Source organism: Epinephelus lanceolatus, chromosome 9, assembly GCF_041903045.1.
Source record: "Epinephelus lanceolatus isolate andai-2023 chromosome 9, ASM4190304v1, whole genome shotgun sequence".
Taxonomy (NCBI): Eukaryota; Metazoa; Chordata; class Actinopteri; order Perciformes; family Serranidae; genus Epinephelus; species Epinephelus lanceolatus.
The window spans coordinates 27565503-27584349 of NC_135742.1; the positions used below are offsets into that span (position 1 = coordinate 27565503).

The window sequence follows — 18847 nt, forward strand, 5'->3', positions numbered from 1 at the left end:
TGCGTGAGTGAGTGACTGTGTGTCCGTGTGTGCGTGCACGTGTGTGTGAGTGTGAACATGTGTGAGTGTGTGTGTGTGTGTGTGTGTGTTCTTGTGTGAGCTTGGCTAAGCCAGAGCTCCAGTGCATCTCTCCAGAGTGCTAAAGTAGGCCAACCCAATCTATCTCAGGGAGGAGCAGAAGAACTGTTGTTGTGTTTTCTTTTGACAGTAGAGGTGATAACGTCCCTCGTTATGCAAATGAGCATCCCATTATTTAAGCTCAGTGCAATGCAGGGGAGCTGTCAGCGCCGTCACATAAAAAAAAAAAAAAAATCCTCCATCTACCCTGCCTTTTTTTCTCTACTTTCCCCTTCTTCTCTCTTCTCTCCTTTCTGAACCAGATTTCCGGCACCTGGCAGCACAAGCATCAGACATTGATGTGGAAGACGACACCGCTTCACCAAAAGACATGTCAGTCTCAGTCTCTCTCTCTATCACTCTCTCTCTATCTTCTCTCATACACCCATGCTCTCTTCCTCACTCTCTCATATTCTCTCCCGCACACACACATGCACATTGTAATGCACTTCCCCTTCTTTTTCTTTTTTTTCTTATCTTCCCCTAACCTGAATCCATGTATTTATTGAGTAACATGCATGAGAAAGCACAAGAAAGCTCCAAACCCCTGAGGTGAGCGCAGCACATTGCTATGCACTTGACCTCTTTGTGCTAGAGAGTAGGACATTGATAATGAAAGCGCGTAATAGGGACATCCAGGGATACGGTGTCTCTTAGTGACAGACGGAGGCCTGTAGCAGTAGTGCATAACTGTAGATCTTTTCATTTGCAACAGACAAAAAAAAAGGCTGTGCACAACTTGCTTGGTTCTTTTAAAATCTATGGTACAGTAGTGTTTAGTTCAGTGAGACCAGTTTGATGATGTGAGCGAATGTATGAGATTTTTAAGGCTAACTTCACATTGATTATTGTGTATATTATAAGATTCTCTGCCAAAAACTTCTATCAGGCAAAATGGAAAACAAAGTGAGACAATGCAATCTGAACAATGATGAAATGCATGACAAAAAACTTCCTGAGTTGATGGTTTGGAATACGCCCACCTCATGGAAGAAATGAAACACAAACATAAATGCATCATTTGGCAGTTAGGACAACAGCCGGACTGCACCATCATAATAATAACAAGATCTAAAATAACTCTGTGGCAGCTCTGAAGAGGCTATCCAAAACATTTTAGCATTGCTCTGCGCAAACACACCCATCCATAGACAGAAAAACAAAGAGCTGCCCTCTGGAAGAAAACAAAGAAGGATGTTGTCAGACAAACTAGGATTACAAGCCAACACTAAGGCGCTTGGCACAAGACAGCCAGACAAGGATATCAATCAAGCCGGCGTACTTCAATCACAGGCTGACAGCATCATCCCCTCCCAGTCTTTGTGCTCAACACTACCCAGCCCGGGCATCGCTCCAAACAAGGAGGCGTTACCTCCGTGATCCCTGCCTCCTGGCCTCCACCTCCTCCTCGTTCCTCCCACAGCCCACTGAGCAGAGCTGAACCTCTCAATGTCAACAACCGCTGGGGCAACACCTTAGGCCTTACGTAACATTAACGCTAAGACTAAGCTCGTGTCCTGAACATTTAATCCCTGCTTTTGGCTCCCAGCACCAGCCAACGCTCCCTGAGGTGAGGCTCTGCTGCCGCTTAGCCCCGTGTCGGCGCTTCCCCGCCTCAGCCTACCTCCCACCTTCCCCATCCCTTCTCACTCTTGCCTCCTCTACCTCCTCCTACACAACCAGGCAAGTTCCCTCCGTCTCCACCTCTACCCCCCCCCACCCCCACCCCCCCCCCCCCCCCTTTCTCCCGCCAACACCCCCCACTTTTCCTCACACCCGCCCCCGTCCCATATGAGTGCCAGGCGGCTTCTGGATAAGAACTGAGTGCCCACCTCCTCATCGGGCTCCCTTCCCTCTCCTTCCCTTGTGGTGGATAGAGCATCAGTTAACTTAACAGATTACCACTGAATCACTCAATCCAATTTAGCCTCATGATGCCAAGATGGCGAAATGGAGCGAAATGCAGGAAACAAGCACCGCTCAGTGAACATGGTCAAGTGGCACAGGGCAGTAATCCGCAGCAGGAATTTTTCGCAGGGGACTGACACCGACACCTGACCTTGAGAGGGCAAATGAGGTGAGGAGGAAACAAGAGGAAAAAGAAGACACACAGAGCGAGACAGAAGAAAGAACTAACAAAGCTTGAGCACATTAAGCCAATTTACTAATCCCAGAGTAAGGCGCAGAGGGAAGAGGGAATGAGCTGTGGAAAATGAAGAATACACAAAAGAGTTTATTTATCTTCTCCGTGGAGTCTGACTAATGGTATGCCTGCATTCACACTAGCTTGGTAACTGGAAGGAGGCTGGAGCGAGCAACTGCTAGGGTCAGAGTGCACGCTGGCACCAAGCAGACAGAAGGACAACGGTTGCTCCTCTGCTTGTTTTATATCCTGGGTCCCAGCTCTCTGTGCATTTGAGTTGAGGAGGTGACAATGAAAGAGAAGGAGAGTAGAGAGAGGGAAACAGAGAAATGGAGAGAAGAGAGGGAAATGGAGTGAAGCATAAAGAGGGATCTTTTGAACAGGCACCAGGCCTCTCCAGGGGGAGGGGAAGAACTGTACCCACGACCCTCCCATCTGTTAAGCAGACGGACGGGGAGAGAGAGAGAGAGAGAGAGAGAGAGAGAGAGAGAGAGAGAGAGAGAGAGAGAGAGAGAGGGATGAAGGTTGGGGGAGGATAGGAGAGATGGAGAGGGAGCAGCGATTCAGCACATAGATCTAATGAGCATTCTCTCTCACTCTGAGTCTCAGAAGTGGAGCTGAGAGGACGATGAGAACATATACACTCAGTGCACCACAAGGCTTGATTCTAGGTCGCCTCTCTCCCAAGTGTTTAGTCACTAAAAACTAATATACAGCACACGGCGCTTTTTCACATTCTAATAGACGGTCTGTAGGGTGCTTGTTAATGTGGCTTTGTTATTGAGGACAGGCAGTGAAGACGACTCCTTTAAGTCGAGGTGGGGGCGACAAAAAGGGGAACTTTACCTTGACTCATGCTCGGGACTAATTCGTCACTTTGAAAGACAGCTGCAGAGTTTGTGAACGGGGTGAACCTAGAAGACGAGTATACGAGTCCAAGTTCCAAGAACAAAAGTTTCACGTAGTCATCTATCAGACTGTTTCTTTGAAATTGATTTGTGAGGAAATGCTCAAGTGAAACCGGTGCTCCTGTAAATGCAGTGTGTGTAGAATTTTGCTGATGCCGGTGTTCTCGAATCCTAATTCTACACATGTTATAGCAAATTGGGGAAGGTGATTTATCATGACAGGATTGGCGATGTTTTTCCAAGAAACCCCACCTCGGCAGCACAGCCTTGGCTCATGGTACATCTGCAACACATTTGGTAATAGTATGTGTCCTGAAAAAAAAAAAATACATATATATATATATATATATATATAACGCCAGTATCCCCTATCCTCCTAGGAAATGTGGTTGTGAGGATTTGAAATAACATATTACACTGCAGTAAGTAAACCTTTTAGGAGGTGTATGGTACATTAAATAAACGCTCTCTCTTTTTAAATAAACTCCCATTTCCTTGAAGAGGAGGACGAAAAAAAGCGCTTTAATATGGTTTTCCAAATACAATCTGAATGTCAGTACACACTCACACTGCTCCATTTTTACTTGAGCATTTCTGTCATGTTGAAGATTTTTTTTTTTTTTTCCTGGAGAACATTTAAGTTTTTTTTTTTTTTCAGATGTGTAGATTTTTGGAGGTTTCGTCTTTGTGTATTTGATGTAGCTATTTACGCGCGTGCCGGTGTAAATGTGAATGTGAGCACATTCATGTGTGTGTTTGTGCTTTATTTGGAAATAGTGGTACACAGCACTTTATCTCCTGTCAGGATGGATGGAGATGTACCAGCAGAAATGAGAGGAGGGGAAGGATCAAGCAAAGGAGCGAGTCGATGGCCAGGCAGGATGGGAACAGAAAAAAAAATGTGTATCAGGTCTCATTGTGCCTCTAATGTCATTACAGGCAGTGACTCCTCTATGTGGCACGCCGCACTCCCCATCTGTCAGAGCGAGATAGGCAGGGTGACGAATGGCTATCACTGCTACTTCCCTCAGCCCCCACCACCCCCACCCCCCACTCTAATGTCTGTATCTTTGTTGAGTGCTGGGGGAGAAGAGTGACCTAAACCTGGGCGGTAGCCCACGCGTAGGTGGGCCTCTATGGCTCTGAATCTCAGCAGATATTAGGGCTAATTTAACATGTTAGCGGCTAAAGAGATTAGCAACATGTACATCTGGGGATTAGAGTGATAGTGGTGGATCATCTTATAATGTGTTCCTTTTTTTTTTTTTTCTTCCACTGAGCGTTCAAGCTAAACTTGAATTTGAGAGGCTGTAATGTGTGTGTGTGTGTGTTCTTATGTGTGTGTTGGAGGATATGTCTTCACCTGTCTCTCTCTATTAGCTCATGATTTAGTCGGATCATTAGTGAGACAGAGACGGTTTTACATGTATTCTATTTTCAATCTCCATGTGCCTTAGAACTGAGACACCTGTCTATTGATGAGGGGGGAAAGTGAGCCAATAGCCTGTGGTTGGCACAAGTTTCATACACACTGTCAAGCGCTCATGAGTCTGATTGACATCACGGAACAACGTATATTGTTATAAGTAGCAGCTTGAGTGCTACGAGATGAGTTCTAAAATTTCTGGCCAAGCCCAGTTCAACCAATTTCTCAACTTAAAACTTCATACTTCAACTTTAAACTTAATTGATTTTCATACTAATGAGACTCTGCCAGCACTTTCCCCTCTTATCCTTCAATCCAACAGCTCTGCCCCGGGGTCTTGGAGGACAGAAAGACAGGAAACGCGCACACACACACACATACACACACAAAGACAGCTCAGCGGAAGGATGTGACATCAGCAGGCACAGACAATCAAAGGTGCTAAAGGTGCTTCCTTCCCTAAATCACTCTGTTTAGAGAGCAGAAATTGGGAATCAAAATACAATCAGCGACAGCAGATGATAAGTGCAAATAAACAGAAGCAAAGCAAGCACTTTGACTTCCCTAAAATGTCGAATTCGCTTTACGTTGCCTATACTGACACTGATTTATGTATATTTATAAGAGAACGCCTCGATTAAATTAAACTTATCATAGAAACCCTAACTTTTTCATATTGTGGGAAAAACTGACAGGAAAACGGTGTTGAAAATAACAACGTAATAAAGTGCCTCAATATAAATTATATTAACTTTTGAATCAATTTAAAATATTAAACTTTGTATAAAGTATATGTTTGGGTGAATATGTCCCTGTGACTGGAGTGGCACGATGTGAGATCAAAATATCAGCATTAACAGAAGTAGTTTCATACTTTTTTATTTACTACTAATTGATTCAGCACATTTGCTGCTCTAGCTTTTCATCACAACAGCAGTCAAACTGAAATAGGATGAATATTTCCTAAATAAATTACATTGCTTCTGGTTAGAGAAAATTTACTTGTCTTTAAAATGCATAAGAAATAAAAGCACTAATACGTGAAAGATTATGGGTCCACAATTAGCTATGATGCGACAGCTTTTCATGTAAAATGCAATCTAAAATTCTACATTTTCATATACTGAATGTGCAGTATATGTTTTTAAATTGTGAATTCAAACAGTCCAACAGCTTTAGCAAAGTTAGTTGTTCAACATTTAAGTGTTTGTATTATGTCCTAATTTGGCCTCTGTAGCATTTTGTTGTGGGTCCAGAGAAAATCTATTTCCTACCAAAGGTCTGGTCTGACTGCAGCTGTGGTTTCATAGAAAACAAAATGCCCTTATAATTTCCTGTTGCTGAAGAAGAACACTTGAAGTGGAACACTTTCCATTAAATTTAATATGATTAATTAAGGATATGTATATCTAGATGTAGACATCGTATTGTTTACGAAGAGTTTTGCCAACTGTAGTGTGATAGTATAAGAGAGTGGGGAGAAATGGAGGTAGAGGTAGTATGAAGCCCTGCCCTCCGTTTGGGCAGCTGCACGTCTCACTCAGCACCAGCAAACAGGGGCCTTGGGCCATCAGAGCTGCAATGAAGGCAGGTAGCCATCCATCAGAGCCACTATGGAGACAGGTGAGAGCCATCTTTCCATAGCCCATTGCTGGCTTCCCCAAGGACAAAATGACTTGACACAATGCGTCAACCCCCCTGTTTGAAAGGAGGCCAAGGGCTGTAAAGCCGCAGCTGCTGGGCCAAAGGCAGACGAGCAAGAGGGCATACGTGAAAAGCCAGGCGAAGCTAAACAGACGCGGATGGGGAGGCAGAGTAGCCGCTGCGGTTGTGGTTAAAAAGGCATTCCCTGTCGATTGTCAGCAGCTTTGTGTTGTGACAGTGGCTTATGGCCATGAGTGATAAACAAATAAACTTAGAGGACCGCAATGACAAACTTGCCACACACATACCCTTGTGCCAAGCTGGAAAAAATGGTATCAGAAAAAAAGGAGAAGAGAAAAAAAAAGCAGAAGCATAGGCGAGCCACAATTTGGAGAGGCCCCGGAAAGGCTGGAATGAATCACCATTTAGTGCATTCAGTCTTTCCATGGCATGAGCATAAGGAGGGGCTTTATTCAAAGTTTAAAGTAGAGATAGAAAAGATGATAGAGAGACAATAAAAAAAGACGCAACTTAATAGAGGTGACACAGTACAAGGTGGAAACAGAGTGAAGTTGGGCAGAGGGGTTAAAAAAAGATAGGTTCTGAAATATTTTTGAATATGGAAGTGGTGCAGATTGTGGTGATATGCACATCTGATGTTTAAACACAAATAGCTTCGCTTAAGTTTCACTTTATCAACACTGCCACAAGTTATTTCACTTCTTTCTCTTCCTCCCCTCTCTGTCTGTCTCTCTTTCCAGTCACTGTAAAGTCATTTACAAAGCTCTGCCGCAGGTCATGTTTTCCAGTGAGTGTAAACCACTGTCTCAATTCACATGTTGCCCCATGCACCGCAGGACCCAGGTGTGACCAACTGCTGACACTGAAGGGACGGGAACAGAAAATAAACACACACATGTACATGAATGCTTGCAAGTGTGTGTCTCGGCGCTGATAACTCATCTTTTGCTTATCTATTATGTTCATAAAACAAAAGAGCAACACTGTAATGAACAATGAACCAATGCAGGGGAATTGCAGTATAAACTCTTCAATGAGTGTACCCAGCCCCCACAGGAACAGCCGGGAGTCATGTCACTAAGAACACAAAGCACTGACATATTCACCCAATTATGTTCCCTGCCGAGTATGACAATGTCTCAGGATGTTAGCAATGTTCTCCAGTGGGGGGAGAAGGGCAGAGAGTGCGTGTATGTGTGTGTGTGTTTGTGTCAGAGGTTTGAAACGGAGGCTAAGGGCTCACTGCTGCACGGGCCACGCTTACTTATGTTCGAGCACAGCAAACTTCCCAGTAGTCGTGTGCCCCTGCCCCCCACCTCCACCCCACACTGTATCAACACCAGACATCATGGTTAAGACGATCCGCTGATGATTTCATCACACCCCCACCCCTTACTCTTTCTTTTTGCCACAGCATTCTAATCACCCTAATTAAAAGCTTTGTTCATTTAGAAATCTCTGATGACAATTTGTTTCACTCTACCCTACAGCAGTGGTGGCTGTGAAGAGAGGAGAATTAAATTTGATCTTCTGACAGCAATTATTAAATGCTCCCTCCTGGCCTCAATTAAGGTCTGCAGGCTAATGCTAACATGGCTAACCCTCATGCAACCACGAGGTGCTGGCGCACTTCCTTTTTCTTCGCCAGCTTTGTTTTGTCAACCCTTTTCGGCGTGTGTGTGTGTGTGCATGTGCATCCGTGCATGTCTATTAACTTGGTGGGTATGGAAATGTGTGCCTGCTAATGGGTCATTATCGGTTTTGCATACTTGCTGATGGGAAAGAGTAAATGAAATTATTTCCTTTTTTGGGGGGGGCTGTTTGTTGTAACTAAGTCAGCATGTGGTAACGGGCAGCTCAACAGGGGAAGTTGTGGAATTTACTATTTTCCCTTGTCTCGCTTAATCAGCAAATTTAGATTCCACAATGAAACTATTACATCAAATGATTATTTTTGAAGTTGTGACCGTAACAAACAAATACCGAGGCTGCTGGTGATCCCCTCTGCTTCTCTGCGGTTAAGACTTGAGCTCAGTGGGGTGAGGGATTCAACTTATTTCCTTTAAAGACGATCTATAAAACAGACACTTGTCATAAATAGCCTCACACAGCACTATACTGGGCACACACATGTTCAGGTTTGGCTATGTGTAAGCCTCAAAGGGAAACAAATTAACCTTTAAGGAGCAAAAAACCCCTACAAATTACAATCAACACTCTAAAGAACTCTGCCTAGTCTCCCTGTAGTTGTGACACTCCAACAGCATTATGTGTCATGGTCGCAGCCTTGCTGAGCTGAAGTGAGAGCCACAGCACTGCTTTGAGTCTATGCACAGCGTGTGGGTAATTTGCAGAGAAGGTTGCACACTTCAACAAGGATGTCCTTCATAGATTCGACCTTCTGTTTTTTTTTTTTTTTCTCTTCCCTTCCTCCGGTCCCTGTGCTCTGCTAGGAAACCGAGTAACCTAGATCGTAGAGTATAGGGAGAGAGAGGGATTGTGACAGAGAAAGAGTGAGACAGAGAGAAGGAGAGACAGAGGTGGAGTGGGAGCCTGAGCAAAAGAAGCAGTAGGACAGATTGAAAGGAGACAGAATTTGACACCCCGCCACCCCACCCAGCACTTAAAAAGATAAAATAAAATAAAAACAACTCTCTGCTAGGATGATGTCAGGTTCACTCCTCTTTCTTTTCTGGTTACCACAAGCTGATTGTGCTGATTATTGGTGAGCATTGTTTCCCTGTTGATGCTGCGCATCATTAAACAGAGATTGTTCCACTGTTAGTGTTTGTTTAAGCAAGACTGGTATAATGTTTCTAGGCACTGTCTCTCCACCACACACACATACACATATACACACACACAATGTAAACTTGAGACACAAGTTGTATGCATTGCATCTATAATTTATGTTACTCCCGTGCTTTTGTTCAAGTCAAACATACAAGGAAAGCATATTAAATCAAAAAGCTATATATCGAAAACTTTTCCAATCTCCACGGTGAAAAATCGACACGCACATTGGTTTTAAAACTATGAATCTTTTTCAGCACGTCGCCTGAACTACTCACAGTGCTTTACAGTTCCCACAGGAGATCTGGTGGCGGGGTGCATGAGGAGAAAGGTTGTATGGAGTGTGTGGAGGGTGTGTGGCGGCATACGGTACCTACAGATCAGCCTCTGTTTAGGGGAGTGGCCCCACCAAGGCCAGAGCCGGGCCAGACCCAGTCCAAGCCTCTCATTAGTCATCGGCTGGGTGCCGCGCTCCTTTTTGGAGTGGTTAAGGGGGAACCGGCGAGGGTCTGGCAGTTCTACTATACTCCACTCCCAGCACCATCACAACCCGACCTCATCAAAGCGAGCGCTCGTAATTTGTCACAGAAAGCAGCCAATTAACATATGTTAAGGGAGGAGGGACGACGTGAAGAAGGGAGGAGAGGAGGGGAGGGCGAGTGAAAAAAGATAGCGTATGATTAAAGAGTCTGCACAGCTGCACAAAATCAAGATGGCAAAGAGAGGTTTGAAAGAGACCTCAGACCCAGTAATCTGATAAAGCTTACTGTTACTTAACCCCCATAAGCAAGGGAGAGAGGGAAGAAGGAGAGAGGGGGAGAATGAAATAATAGAGACAAACAAATATTAAATTACTGCTGTGAAGCTACATGCTTTGGCAGAGTGCCTCTGCTCTCAATATGTGGCTACAGTGAAGGCCACTGTATCACACGGAGATGACCCTCTTGCCAAAGCACTACTGCTGTTTGACCACGCTCTATTTTTAGCCCAGCATTCACCATTGTGCTCGACGTAGTTCACAGTTGTGCTAAAATCTGCCAGGAACTTTTTTTTTTTAACTTTTTTTTTTTTTATTCCAAATTTTGAATGCCGGGTGCACCACAGCAATTTAGCGAAACAAAAAGGTGTTTTTTCATTTTTCATTTATTTTTCTGTCACAAAGTCTCAGACAAGTTGCTTACATTCTGACTTGTTTGTTTGCTTTCAAATTCTTGTTCCTCATGGTTGGTTTTTAACATGCTGTGTGTGGTTATTTATGCATGTGTGCACGGCTGCGTGCGACTGTGTGCCTGCCTGCGCGCGCGCGTGTGTGCATTTATGTGTCTGCTATTGTTGATGTTGTTGTTGTAGGAACATCTTGTGAAGTGAGTTGTGTGATATTTTGCCTTGTTGTTGGATATGGTGGCAGGCTGAATGCATTAGCAGTGCACGCCGGTGCCATTCTGTGTTCTGTCGTCTCTCAGCCACCTCTGCCTTGTCTCTCTGCAGCGACTGATCACACAGGCTGACAAGCAAGTTTGGGTCTTCGTCTGCCGCACCATCCTTCGCTACGTGGGCTCCGACTCTTTCAGCGAGCAAAATAAGAGAGGCGGGGAGGAAGCTTTAAACAAATTTGAGTGATTTTGGAATTGTACGTCAAGTCATGGGGAAATCCCCCCAAACAAAAAAGCAGCAAACTTGAACAACAATTCTGTATTCCTAATACAGTTATTTGAAAATGAACATTATTATCAGTATTATTAAATGAATGAAATGTTATTTTGACTGATATCAGGGATGGAAATGGACAGTAAAGCCACAAATGGCCGACAGAAAAGCATACCCTACACTATATATAAATCATGACTGTTTCTTTTTTCCTCCTCTTCCTCTCTCTTGCACTCTTATCCTTGCCATCAAGCATCAATCATTATTTATTTATTTTTCCTATTTGGGAAGTAAAGGGCTAGAGTGGAGGAGCGGAGGAGTGAAGAAGTGGGGGATGGAGGGATGGCGAACAGAGGGGGCGGCGGCGAGTTGTGTTTGGTTCACAAGGCTCGCTGCTCGGTTGAATTTTTCTCTTCTCTCCTCCTCTGTGTTGTGAGCTGGTGGTTCAGTGAAGGACCTGGCTGCCTGGAGTTCCCCCCCACCCACCCCCCCCCACTCAAATCCCTCTGCTGCGAGCACAGCTGCACCGTTCACATAACCTCGCCTGCCCCCTCCTACTCCCCCCCACCCCCCAGCTAATGATAGCAGAGCACGTCCCCTCCACAAGGCAACAGCTTTTTCCACTTCATGTACATACACACATACACACAAACTTGGCGTGTGTGCACACAAGAGCATCGGACACACATGCGGACTGGCGGGCACAACATATCCCTTTTCCTTCTCTTGGTTCCTTCCCTTCATTTTTTCTCATATCATTCAATTTCTTCCCCTTCTCTTCACCCTGAGAAAAATCCCCTGGCCTTATGACCCAATGAAGGCCTGAGAACGTTACCCCCCTCCCCACCCACACACCAGACATACACACTCACTCACACACACGAACACACTCAAAACCCACCCCTTCGACTCCAAACTCCCAGTTTTTCTCCCTCTGTACAACCCTGCACAGCAAGTGACCTGCATCACAGCTGTGTGTGGGAATTTGTATGGGTGGGTGTGTTTGTGAGAGGGCTGAGTGTGTGAATGTATGTATTTGCACATACCTGCGCACGTCAGTGTTCGCACCGCGTATGCTCCACGTACATTGCTGTGTTACTGCATGTGTTATACATTCACTTGACGTGGATATTTCTGTTGCGCGTGTGAGTGTCTATGTAAGCAGAAGAGGAGGGAGGTGAGGGCAGCTCTGGGCTCCTGCTGCACCTACTGTGCATTATCCCAAATAAACAACTCATTACACGTGTACTTAACCAAGGGGAGCTGGCGAGCAGTGGAAGCTAATCCCCGTTATCGTTCCTAGCGTTTCTCTTCCGATTAGGCTACAGGGAATGAGGAGCGCGAGAAGGTAGGCTGCTCGGTGCAGGAGGAGGAAGAGCGAGGAGGAGGCGAGAGGGAGAGAGAAGAAAGAAAAGCATTTGAGTTAACTTCCCACAAGTGCCTTTCTTACTTATAGTATCCCTCCTCACTCTATCTTTCTCTCTCCCTCTCCCTCTACCCTCTCGCCTTCTCTCCTTTCTTTTCCCTGTGGATTTTGCACTGCTCTTCCTTGTTTTCGACCATCTCTCAGAACTGGGTCATCGACAGGCTGTGCGGCAGCATTTTGAAGAACATGGGAGGGAAAAAAAAGCGTGTTCTTTCTATGAGAACAATCCAAGGCTTCTTTAACAAGTAGCCCGCTTATCAAATTAAGCTGTCAAAAGCACATTAATAACAGGCAGCACAATTCCCTTCACAGAGAAAGAGGGAAAAAAGCACATTCGGTGGGAAAAAAAGGAATGATTTCTCTTTTGCCGTGTAGAGAGACAGTCCACCAAGGGCAGGAAAGCTTTTCAAAGATTTCTCCCTCTCTCTAACCCACTCTCTAGTTCTCTCTGTCTGTCCCATCCTTAATATGATTATTGGGCCCCTGTTATGAGGGGCCAAGATGTAGAGCGCCACTCATTTAGTGGGTGAACAATATCTCGGGTTGGGACGCAGCAGGGAGGATGCTCATGTTTAATGGAATTACAGGCTTAACATGCGCTGTTTTTCCACTTTCTACCAGACAGGCTCCACTTGTGCTGGATGACAGTTAAACAGATAAAAGAGCGTCTAGGAGTGATGATGTTGTTTTAAGACTGAATAATTAGATGGTTCAATGGAGGGATATGATGCCCTATAAAGGGTAATAGGAAGAAGTAACAAGAGTGATATCTGACCACATGATTGAGACGTTAAATAAGAGCTTGACCCCGCATGATCTGAACCTTTTCATATATAAATAACTGCTAAATGGTAAAGCAAACAGGCTATAAGGAGTCATTTCTACCCTTAAACGTCATTGTCAGGGTGTTTTTTAGTTTTTATTGAGGGCTCCGTCATTCCAAAACTTGGATAATGCCATCAAAGACGTAGAGCCAGTTCATTCGGTAAGAAAGTGAGAGCAGAATATGAGGGAAACAGTGTACATTGACGCAAAGACAGAGAGTTAACACTCTCAGTGCTGTTCACATGGCATATGCCTGAGACGCAGAAATGAAATTAACAAGACACCTCGGCATACAGATGGCAGAGAGGAGAGAAAACCACCCTATGACCTTACACGCGTAGACTGAGTGTCGAAAAAACACACTTCTCATTTTGAAGACGTTGTATTATGTTGCCATCTTGACACTCCTCTTAAAGCCTCATACCCTGCTCAGTGTTTGTGAAAAGAAATTAACTTGCTAGTTTTTTTTATTTTTTTTAATCCACACTTTACAAAGTCTGACAGTGTCAGCCCGGCTGCTCATGCTGAACTGCGAGCCCTTTTGCGTTTTTACTCCAGAGACTGATTTTCTCACACCCTCAATTTGAGTCCCATCCTGTTTGCTCTGCCCTGAGGGGCCTGCTCTGCCGTAGCCCGGAGTGGGCCGACAGTGGATGGATGTGACGTGGAAGGCACTGGGACTCTGCTGGAGGGAGGCTGGAGCCACGACAGGTATCCCCCGCACTTCCTCTGCTATTTATAAAACCATGAGTCCAGCACAGGGCCAAAAATAAGACGGAGGCCATTTTTATCCCAAATAATAAAGGCGGCTCGTTCCCCTGCTCACACACTGTTAAAGCTCACACACGCCAGAAGCGTGGAAACATCCTCCAACACTGTACAGGAATTAACAACAGATACTAACAAAGTGAAAAACTCCTCACTAGACAATGAAACCATCTCTGTCCTCCTATCGAGCATGCTCAAACGTGCACACACACACACGCATACACACCAGACAAAAGTCAATATCAAGGCTGAGCTATTTCTGTAGAGAGCACTATTTAGGAAGTGTGGGCTGGGTGCCAGTATTCTCCTCAGTATCGTCTGGGCGTCATTGCACTGCTGCTGTTATACAAACTCACCTCTTTCCTCTCTCTCACCCCGCTCCTCACCCTTTCCACCCAGCCCCTTGCTCCATTGTCAGCGCTCCCTCTCTCCCCTCTGTGTTTCTCTTATACACACACAAGGTTATTTGTTTTTCCACTGGGTCGAACCACAGTGCCAGGTGAAAGCATCTATTGGCAGGATAAAGAGAGTGGCTGGTGTGAGATCACAAGGCCCCACTCTGCCCAGCAAACCTTGAAGTGAAGCGCCGGGCTGGAGTTTCAAACAAAGTGCCCCCTCATTCATTATACATGCAACTGCACTGAAAATCTCCTTCCGCAACACCATCTCTTCTCTCTGTCTCTCTCACTCTGCCTCCCTCTTTCTCTCTATCTCTCTCCTCACATCGTCCCTCTCCTTTTTCTCTCATTTTTTTCCAGACAGAGCATCCATAAAGTATGAATAAAATTAATGACATCACGAGCTGCACTTTGGAAGAGCCACTGTAGGAAAAAGCCATACATCACGGGGCAGAAGGAGCCGGGACCGAAAAAAAAAAAAAGTAAAAAAATTGACGGAGAGAGAAAAAAGGGGTGTGTGTGGGGGGCGTCGCTTCACCCTTCTCCACCCTCGGGGAACTTCATATTGCTGTGTGTTATTGAGTTTTATTTCAGATGCACTTCAGCTGAAAAGTTTGAGCACAATTCATTTTTTCTCTCCTTTTCACATTTCTTCATGTAGCAGCAACACCTCCTTTTCTTCTTCTACATGTCTTTGTCCTGCTTTCTCCTGACTTTTTTTTTTTTTTTTTTGGTCAGCTGAGTAATGTAAGTGTTCAGAACAGTCCTGTGCCGCGCATTCTTTTACAGGCTGGTCTTTGGTGTGGGAATGGCACAGATGACAGTGGAAAGGAACACTGGTGTGGACTTTGGCAGGACACCGCCTGGTTAAGCTGTGTGCTCTGCAGAAGAGGGAGAGCACTGAGCGTGGATTCTTCTATAGCTGTTTCTCGACTTAGACAGTGTTAACAGCATTTTCAACAGCACGGTCCCCTCGGAGTTGAGCAGACTTTGCCCAGATATCTGAGATGCGAAAATGAAATATAAGCACCACATTTGAGACTGTAATATTCTTCCTTAGAGCAGAAAAAGGAGGTAGATTTATCAATCGCGCTGCCTATTAGTGGCAATTTAGTGTGACACTGTTCCATTACAAGAGCAACATCACACAAAAGCCTGACTGGGTAAAATCCGAGACCTTATTCCTCTGAATCTAGTGTGAACACAAGATCTGCTAAAAATACGCGATAGCAGTGTGAGGCTCGGCCGCAGCGTGGATGGGGAGCAGTGGCGGCAGCGGCGCAGATTGTGGCAGCCGAGTGAGCAGGGGTTTCAGATGGATGTGAGCTTGTGTGAGGCCAAGGCACAGAGCTACCTCTGTGCGTCTCACCGGACTACGTTGCAGAATGACTCGGCTATGTTGCAGTCGTGACAAAGATAAATTACAGCCACTGGAAAACATTTCGACATTTTTTTTTCTCCCCTTCTCCACACCTCTTTTCTTTTTCTTGGCATTGGGTGTAGTCCAAATGTGTGCCACACTAAAGGGAGATGGTGAAGGAAGGGGGGGGTCTCTCTCTGAAAATATATTAGGGGGTAAGAAGTTGCCCCTTTACATTCACAGGTCAGGCACTGTGTTTTATGATGGAACATGCGCTGTCGCTAGATTTATGCACATGGACAGCAAACACCTCTCTCCCAACTAACCCCTAAAACTCACTGAAAAGGATTCCCAGTTAATTCTGGATTTACCACACGTGTTTCGAGCAGGTATTTCAGATATACGGTGTTTGTGGTAATGCAGACTAGGCTGATACTGATGCTGAGTAAAGATTAAAAATCTCACAGGAAGGCAACTAAAGTAAGTATCTGGTGGGGAAGTTAATGGACTCTTTTATAAATGTGTTCATTCAACTCCCATTGCAAGATTGAAGTCTTGATGCTGAGGCATTCAGCCTGATCTGAACTATCCGGTGTTTAGACAAAGAAATCCAACCTCTGTTCTACTCTAAATGTTTCTCTTTGTCTTATCATTCAAAGTCCTCTGCTCCCTGCACTCCTCCTGCCTTCTCGCCTCCCAGGACTCTCTCCTTGTCCAAATAACTCAGAGAGCAGGCCTCAAGTATGGCAAGGTGTTTTGGGTGTCTCTTTAGGTGGGCCGCAGCTGACGATATGATTGTGTGGTCAGCACAAGTGAGCAAAGACCACCCAGCAGGCAGCTGCTGCCATAATGACCAACAGGCCCGTGCAGGAAACAGGAAACAGGAAGAAGAAGGCAGGACATCCTGTTCATCTACATCGATGTGTTAAGCATGACATCACAAAAGCATCACTCTGTAATGAAGAATACCTGATCACAGGCCAGACGCTCTGTCGCTCTGCTCATAAATCACCTAAGCTCAAATAAATTTCTATCTACGTTTTCTGTGTGTGTGTGTGTGTGTGTGTGTGTGTGTCTGTCTTTCTGCGCATCTGTCTTCTCAGTTTGCCTTTTCAGCCCTCACACTGACACTGTTTTCCAGACTGCTCCATCATCCCAGACATCAAATCCTACCCTCCTCAGTGTGAGAATAAAGGAGAAAAAGAAAAATACACGCATTTTCATTTGAATATACACCAGCGACAACCTCACAAAACTCAGACAAAAAAACACAAAAGCACAAACATTCCGACGCGCAAACAGACGGAGACAAGACACAAACTTGAACGCACACACACACACACACACCTCCCAGACACACAGCACATACTGACAGACAAACACACAAAGAAACAGCAAACACAAAGCACAGCACAGCCAGAAGTCTACTTTATGCAGAAATATTCTAAAGTGTGTTTTACAATACAATTAAACATCAAAGGCTGATATATTCCTCTGTGATCTTTAACACCCCAGTGAACAAACCCCATACACCCCCATCCACTTACAGCGTACAGAGAAAGTTGCTGAACGTCACCGCTAATTACTAGATAGAGACAGAGGAAGACTTTGCATCATTATGCAAAAACCAGGACATATTCAAATATATGCATTCAATCCACCATAAACCATTCAAGGACTGTGTTATTTACTTTAGATGATTATTTTTTTTAAGTTTCATGAGTAATTGCAGCTCTTATGAAGATATACAGACAGTGCTCCGAAGGCAAAGAAACATTTGGGTAAACATTTCGAACATGCACAACAGTTAGGGACAAAGAAAGGGAGATCTGTTCGAAATGAGTAAATAAACACATGGTGAGGTTGAGCCCTGCGCTTTTCATTAGTTCTATAAAAATGTATGAAAACCAAAAAAAGAGAGAAACTTTTCCTCCCATGTTGCAAAAAAGAAGGAACACCTGCCTTGTGCAATAAACAAGAATACAACAAGCCCTTGAGTTATTATAAAACTTAAGTATTTTCATCTGCTTATAAACAGGCAAGAAAAAAAAGTTATTCTAAGCAAATGGCTTCACATTTCTACACGCTTTGTGTCAGATACATTTGCTAAAAAGAGAGTTTATCTTTAATCAACCACATCTGGATTTTTAGTGTTCTCCAGCATTTATTAGAAAGGACGTAAACCAAAGTACACTGCGTTATTTACAGGGGTGTCTCTTGACAGTTTAAGATATTATTTACTCCTTATATATGAGGTAAATAGGATTCTCTACAATTGACTCTTATATTACCTTCTTATTTGAGCCAAGGGGCATGAAGTCCAATTACAGTGCTCCAATATCTACCTGCAGATCTTGCCAACCTGCAATCTGCAAATGAGTGTTTTACTGAAGTTTAACTGAGCAAACTCTGCAAACCCCTTCCAAAATATTTGAAACCATTAGTGAAAAAAAACAACTTTAAAGCATAGCAAAAGGGGCCATTAAATTATTTGCTTAAACATAAATGCTTCTGATGTTTCCATTAAGAATAATGTTTTCACAGAAGGAGGGAATCTTGAAATGTGCCTTCTGTGCAGTATTAAATGTCCATGCTCTGAGGCAGCACACTGGTATACTTTACTCCTTTTTAAAAAGGCTTGATAGCACAGATTTTTGCAGCACTCAGATAAGCATTCACACATTAAACGGGCGTAATATTATTTGATTAAAGATAGGAGCAACAGTCCATCCTGTGCTGGTTTTGTCTGAGCACTTTTCAAACACATGGCGAAACCCTGACCATGGCACACAATGTGTCCCTTCCCTTCACTTAACTAAAGCTCTACTGAGCCCCTGGTGTACAGCAAAGTGCCCTGACAATCGGCTCAATGCCCTGGCCAATCACAGGGACACGTGACCTTCTAATCCCTCTCTGTGTGAGGGGGTAAGAGTTTGTTGTCAGTGTTGGTTTTGTGAATCAGCGCCCAAAATCCCAAATGATTTGTCAAGAAGGAGAGGTCTTAAGAGAATAAGAGAAACAAAAGCAGCGCAGGCCAGATAGTGTGGGTGTCGGTGTGTGCGTGTGTGTGTGTGTGTGTGTGTGTGTGTGCGCGCAGCAGAAAGACAGAGAGGGAGAGAAAGGAGGCAGACCGTGCCTTCGCCTAGGCATTTGTGTGAGTTTGCGTGCGACTGCATGCGAGCGTGCATGCGTGTATGTGTGTGTGTTTGCACAGGGTCTCTGAGATTACAGAGCTTGGCTGACAGAGTCCTCTGTGTGTAATCGTGGGTCCACATGCGAGCGCTCACCTTCCTCTGAGCGGATTAACCTAACGCTAAATCCCAAGAGAGCAACAGGCCAGACAGGCCACACAGAACAACTTCATTGACGAT

The 18847-nt window shown here is 44.6% G+C and overlaps 1 protein-coding gene across 9 annotated transcripts in view; it reads right to left on the minus strand.

Annotated features, from left to right (window-relative positions):
• Positions 1-18847, minus strand: part of mef2cb (myocyte enhancer factor 2cb) — a 69714-nt gene that overhangs the window by 38316 nt on the left and 12551 nt on the right. The gene's annotated exons all lie outside the window — the stretch shown is intronic.